Source organism: Protopterus annectens, chromosome 3.part0, assembly GCF_019279795.1.
Source record: "Protopterus annectens isolate FY-2018-M chromosome 3.part0, PAN1.0, whole genome shotgun sequence".
NCBI classification, from domain to species: Eukaryota; Metazoa; Chordata; order Ceratodontiformes; family Protopteridae; genus Protopterus; species Protopterus annectens.
The window spans coordinates 1,727,364,048-1,727,370,047 of NC_056731.1; positions in this window are offsets into that span (position 1 = coordinate 1,727,364,048).

Consider the following 6,000-nt stretch of genomic DNA (forward strand, 5'->3'; position numbering starts at 1 on the left):
CATCCCACACCAGGTGTCCATTTGTGATGTCCCCCCTGGCAAATAACCGATACAGCTGTGAGGCATGCCAGATGTGGGAGTCGTAATAGCTTCCAGGGCTGCCAGCACACACATCCATGATAATACCCCGGGAATTGCACACAACCTGGCAGTTGGTGGAGGGGTATCTCTTGCGGTTTATGTAGTGCCTACCCTGCTCACCGGGTGGTGACTTCTGTATGTGCGTGCAGTCTATTGCACCCAGTACCTCCGGGTATTCTGCCACACAGTGGAAGAGACGCGTATTGCTGGCCAACTCCTCCTGCATTCGGGGGAAGTATATGTGCTCATTGGCATGTGATAACATGGCATCCAGGAAATTGTGCAGTACCCTGGATGCTGATGCCTGTGAGATCCTCATGATATCCCCAGTTGGTCTTTCAAAGGTACCTGTATCTAGTATTCTCAGGCTTACACATACCTTCTTATCTACTGGGATGGGTTCCTCTCTGTTTGTTCTGGCTCTGAGGCATGGCTGGCACAGCTCCACAAGTTGCTGTAGGGATTCCCCGTCCACTCTGTAATGCTCTACTATCTCCAGATCATGTAGCCCCTGGTAGGTTACCCTGGGTTTGAACACTCTTCTCCTCCTCTGGTGCTGCGGTGGTGGTGTGCATCATCCTCCACACCACCTGCAGTCTCCAACACATGCTGGTGGCTCAAAGCTATGGCAGCCCATAACATGTACATAATAAAAGTTCCCTGTCTGTGTACACCACTGTTGCAGAATGTATGGAAATACACAAATGTGTGTGAGGTGCATTCACACTTTATAGTATTGTGCTATGGATGCTGCTGATGTAAGTGGGTGTGTATGAGCTATTCCAGCTGCTGCGTGTCTTAATTATTGGTTTTGCAATGAGTACTGCAAGTGTGGGGCCTTTACTGTGGAGATCTCCTTGCCTGCCTTGATTAATCTGTTGCCCTTTAATTCGCATTTAGACCTGGATCCCCTCCCATTATCAGGCATGCATCCACCTGTCATCTTTCTTGTTTTGTACTTTCCCTACCCAGTCATGGCAAAATGTGACTTGTAGCTGATATACTGCATATCGGCTTTGTTCTGCTTTGACACTTTGCTGTGTTCTTTGCAGTACAGCCCCTCCCCTTCCCTGTTCTGCAGGTAGCTGCTTGCAGCCTTGTTAGCTTTTGTCAATAGCCCACTGTAGGCTCCTAGGTGTTAATTAGTCATTTGTGCTCCAATTTCACTGCTGCAGCATTTCCTTATTTCTTTCCTATATCCTTCCTGTTTCAGCTGCAGTGCGCGCCACGCATACCCATTTACCTGGGTTACACGTGTTTTCATCTTCGTTCACATGCATACTCAGTTACCATGTGTACTCTCAGCTAAGCATAGCTATGGGCAATTCAACACACCCTTATCCTGCAGCTTTGCCTAGCTAGGGGCAGACCGGTTTAGCAATGCTCCGATGTGCTTACAGCAATGTTGACACACCACTCTCTTGATGTCATCTTTATCTCAAGGGCTCACCTCAGTGTTATAATGCTACGCTGTGAGGTGCATCCTTACACCAGCGGAGAATCTGCGATTTACTATTACTCCGCTCATTTTCATGGCATTGCCTACTAATTCCTAGCTACTGTGCATAACACTGTCACTGCCCCTTAGCAACCCTTGCGCAATGAGTATGGTGTAGCATGCCTGCCATTAACTATTATGGGGAAATTGTGATATGTTTTTCATTGCGGTTTTATTCTTTATTTTTATATAATCCTTGCGATCCCCTTTGTGCACCGCTGCCCTGCGCTTCCACTTCTCGATAGTGTGATATATATATATTAAATGTTAATTTTATATTTTGTACATTTTTTTTATGCCAATGGCTATATATTTAGCCACTGGCATACATTAACAATATAATACATGTGTTTGGTCGGCTGTCATGGCTCCGATTTTATGTTTGCAAAAATGTAAACTGTCTTCTACAGTTTACATTTCTGCATGCTTACACTATGCCTGCACCACTTCCTGAATCACTACATACCTTCATTTGCATGCTACACTGCTGCACATGGGGTAATTAGCATACAAGGCTCAGGAGTTGTGCTGGCGTAGTGTACGCAGGTAGTGCACGTGTGAACAGCTCATACCTGAATTGCTTGGCGGCCATCTTTGGTGTTAGAACGCTGACGCTACGCCTGCACCTGGCGCAAGCTTCTTGAATCCCGGGGATTGTTTTTCACATTTGCAGGAATTAACACATTTACTTATGTAATACCATCCTGACACCATGTGCAAAAAAATTAGATTGACCTATATTCGAACCCTGTGCCAGCTGTGATTTAAACATAAATTCACTGCTATTATACCTGCTGCCACAGGGAAAGCTGAGCCGAAGTTATATTGTCTAAAGTGTTGACAGCCACACCTCACCATTTAGCATGTTTGCACAAAGGAAGGCGAACCAATAGACATATTACTATTTTCCCATTCCAGCAGAGAATCACATTTGCTCGCTACTGAACTCCACATAAATGGAAAAGGCAATAGTAACAGCTCTTAATGTCATAAAACTTATGACACAACATTCCCAATACAAACTATAGTATGAACAGCATACTATCTGTCAGCAATTTCTACCATAGCATATATGCATAAGTCTTTCTCAAGTTCAAGTTGTATTCATTAAATGTGAATCTCACATGTAAAAACACTTTACCATCATTACTGCAAACAAGTTGCTTGGTGGTGAGCTATGTAAAGAAGTATATGGCATGTATTACTATGGTTATTTAGGGTTATCACCATTTTCCTCATGTAATATAAGAAACAGATCTTGCAATATGCTAAGTACGCCTGTGGGTAAGAATATATGAACACGATAATTATATAAAAAAAGGTGTGTCCACAAATGCTTTAGCAAGGCACTGCATGGAATGGAAGAGGAGTAGCTTTTTATTTTGGATACTTGAACAGGTGGAGCAAAGTTCTAGGAGGGGTCAATGAGAATCATATTTGGAGTACCATGAGTTATAGTGGCAGTTGAGACTGAATGCAGACTTCTCCTTGGACTTAATGACCAGGTTTCCTTGGTCTCTGGTTTAAAGTTAAGAGTAGCCAATTTATGAATTTTCAATATTTCTTTTCATTAATAATTTTTTAATTTATTTATAAAACTTGTGTTTTTTCAGCTTCCCAAAGGACATATAAAGATGCTCTATAGGTATACAATTTTTATTATTTTAACATCTTATCTCAATATGTTAAATATTAATTACTATTTGTAAAGTAAACTGGAAACTGGTTGTGTCTTTTAAGTATTGATTAGTGTTTATGGTTTTAATTAATTACATAAGTAACTGAATTAATGAATTACATTTGTTACAACTAGTTAATGGGCAATGATTTGACCAATAGGACAAGGCTAGATGTTTTAAATTTGAGCCATGGGCATTTTAGTACAGTTCTGATGAAGTCTCGATACATGGGATAGAAGTGCTTAACTGTTTTGTTTTTTGTGATTTAAAGTTTTCGCTTATATATTTTAATTCGGGTCTCATGCTCACTTAGTGTTTCTGAGTTATTTATGTTTTTTATGTTTATATCACAACCAATCATCTCCGTTGAAATGTAACCTTATGTGACAGTCACATAATATACTATAATGTGAGATGACATAGATATATTCACACAGGAGGTATAAACAACAGTACATAATGTGATATGTACATATGTGCTTAATGTTATGCTACTGACTTGTCTTTGAAGTGTATGTACATTGACATACCCTAATGTGGTGTATTTTATCATGTATCACATGCCCTCTTCCTCTTTCCTCATTTCTAACATTCATGTCTGTGACCCTTTTCGATAAGCACACTTCCATAGACTAGTGCATTTATAATGCATTTTATGTACCCTTGATGATCACCAGAAATCCTTTATTTCAGTGTGCCAAAAACATGTTGTGGTGTACATTGCACTGTGTACACTTTTCTATGATGTGTTACTACTGCATTCATTGCATTAATTTTATCCCTAGTGATCAATGTGGCTGTCCACACAATTTTGAAGAGCGAGTTTGTCCATAGGTAAACTTATCTGCATGTTCTGTGTGCATTTGTGCTGCTTTACATGGTTTCCTGACTGGCAACATTGTTGCCGGCCATGAAACCTCACTTGTATTCATGTAAGTCTGATCTGATTAGTGCTGCTGTTCTTCATGCAAACACATAAACTCCATGTAGGATTCACACAAAGCCTACGTGGAGTTTATTGACTCTCTGGGAGTGTTTTTTTTTTTTTGGTAGTTATCAGTTCCTACCAATGATGGAAGCCTGAGCAGCTTTTGCATAGATTAAAAGACGTAATGTTTGACTTTGTTATCTTAATCAACATTTTTGTGTGTCTAAATGCACAATGCAGTGAAACTGATTTTCAACTTAATTTGCAGGGTTGAAATATGTCTACTTTGTTCTATGAACAAAAGGCTGTCTACATAATCATTTTCATCTCCCTGATCGGTCAGACATTAAATTGTCCATGAAGAGAAAAAAATAAAAGAGGACCTAGTACAGAGGCCTAGGGGACTCCAGTGTTTAGGGTGCATATAATACAGAAGGAGTTGTTGGAGAAAAAGATGAAATGTTCTGTTTGTAAGATTACTTTGCAAACATTGTAGAATAGGGGTCCTGAGACAGCATCCAACTATATCAATGAAAAGTATATGATTTAATATTTCAAAGGCTGTGTTTAAATCTGTGAACAATCCTCCAATTAGATTGAAGTATTAATTATATTAAATATAGTGTTTGCACTTGTATATAAAGTAGCCATTACCATGAAAGGCATCTTTTGCAAGGGGAGGCTGGTATAGGACCACCTCTACCCTCTTCCTCCTCACTAAATTCATAACACCAGAAGAGAAATCTATGGAAGTCAGCAACTTCATGCATAGTATTATTTTTCATAGCAGAACGTTTCTTTCTAAGTACCAGACTGCTCCAGTCTAATACAAAAGTGTTTCATTAAATAGAATGTTCAGTAGCTCTGCATACCGGAAGCAGCTGTTGCACAGGGCTTTGAATTCACTACATGATTCCTTTACATCATGTTGGTTTAAGGAGCTGTACATTCATCATCTTTTTGATATGCAGAGTCTATGTTCACTTACTCTGCCTCTTGAGGTTTTGCCGCATTTTCCGAGCATGCTGGCTTGAGCTAACATTTGATCATAATTTCCTTGCTTGCTCCTATCAAGAGAGGGATTAATAATCTGACTAATTAGAGAGTTCTCTAAGGTACAAGGTTAGTGTACCTTAGAGAAAGTGAGTGACAACCGTTACATTGTCTGTTAGTTATAACTCTCATATGTGGAATGACATTGGAATAAGACTAGTAAAATTAAAGAGGTATGGGGCAGACATATTTTGTCACACTTGCTTATAAAATGAGCAGGTCAAATATATGCATTCAAAGAATGCATGTACTCTTGTTGTAATTTTCAAGGTGTTGTGACTGAATGAGGATTCAAAGTGGATCCATATACAAAGAAAACTAAATATCCATCAACCAGAGTTTACAAACGACACCCTGTAAATGCATGGAATTTGGAATAATGGATTACTTTTATTTCTGACCTTCTCTGTGGTATAGATTAGTATTAAAACAAAGGCTACACTGTCCTTATGCATTATTGCAGCAATGAATAAATTAATTTTGCCTACATTATGGCTGCATCAAAGAATTTCAAAGTTAATTTTCACACTTAAATTAAGTAACCTTCTCTCTCTAGTGCATGTGTTGTCTTTGTTGTTCAGTTAAAATCTAAAGTCTTTCCTGAGCTTCACCTTCGACATCTTGAGGCTTTCATGGGTTATCATAGACTATTAGCTATACAGTCCACTGCAGTGTTACCTTGGGAATTTAACTGCTAAAAATACAACAAAATAGCAAAAAAAATCTGAAAATGAAATAATAGATTCATACTTTTATAGGTA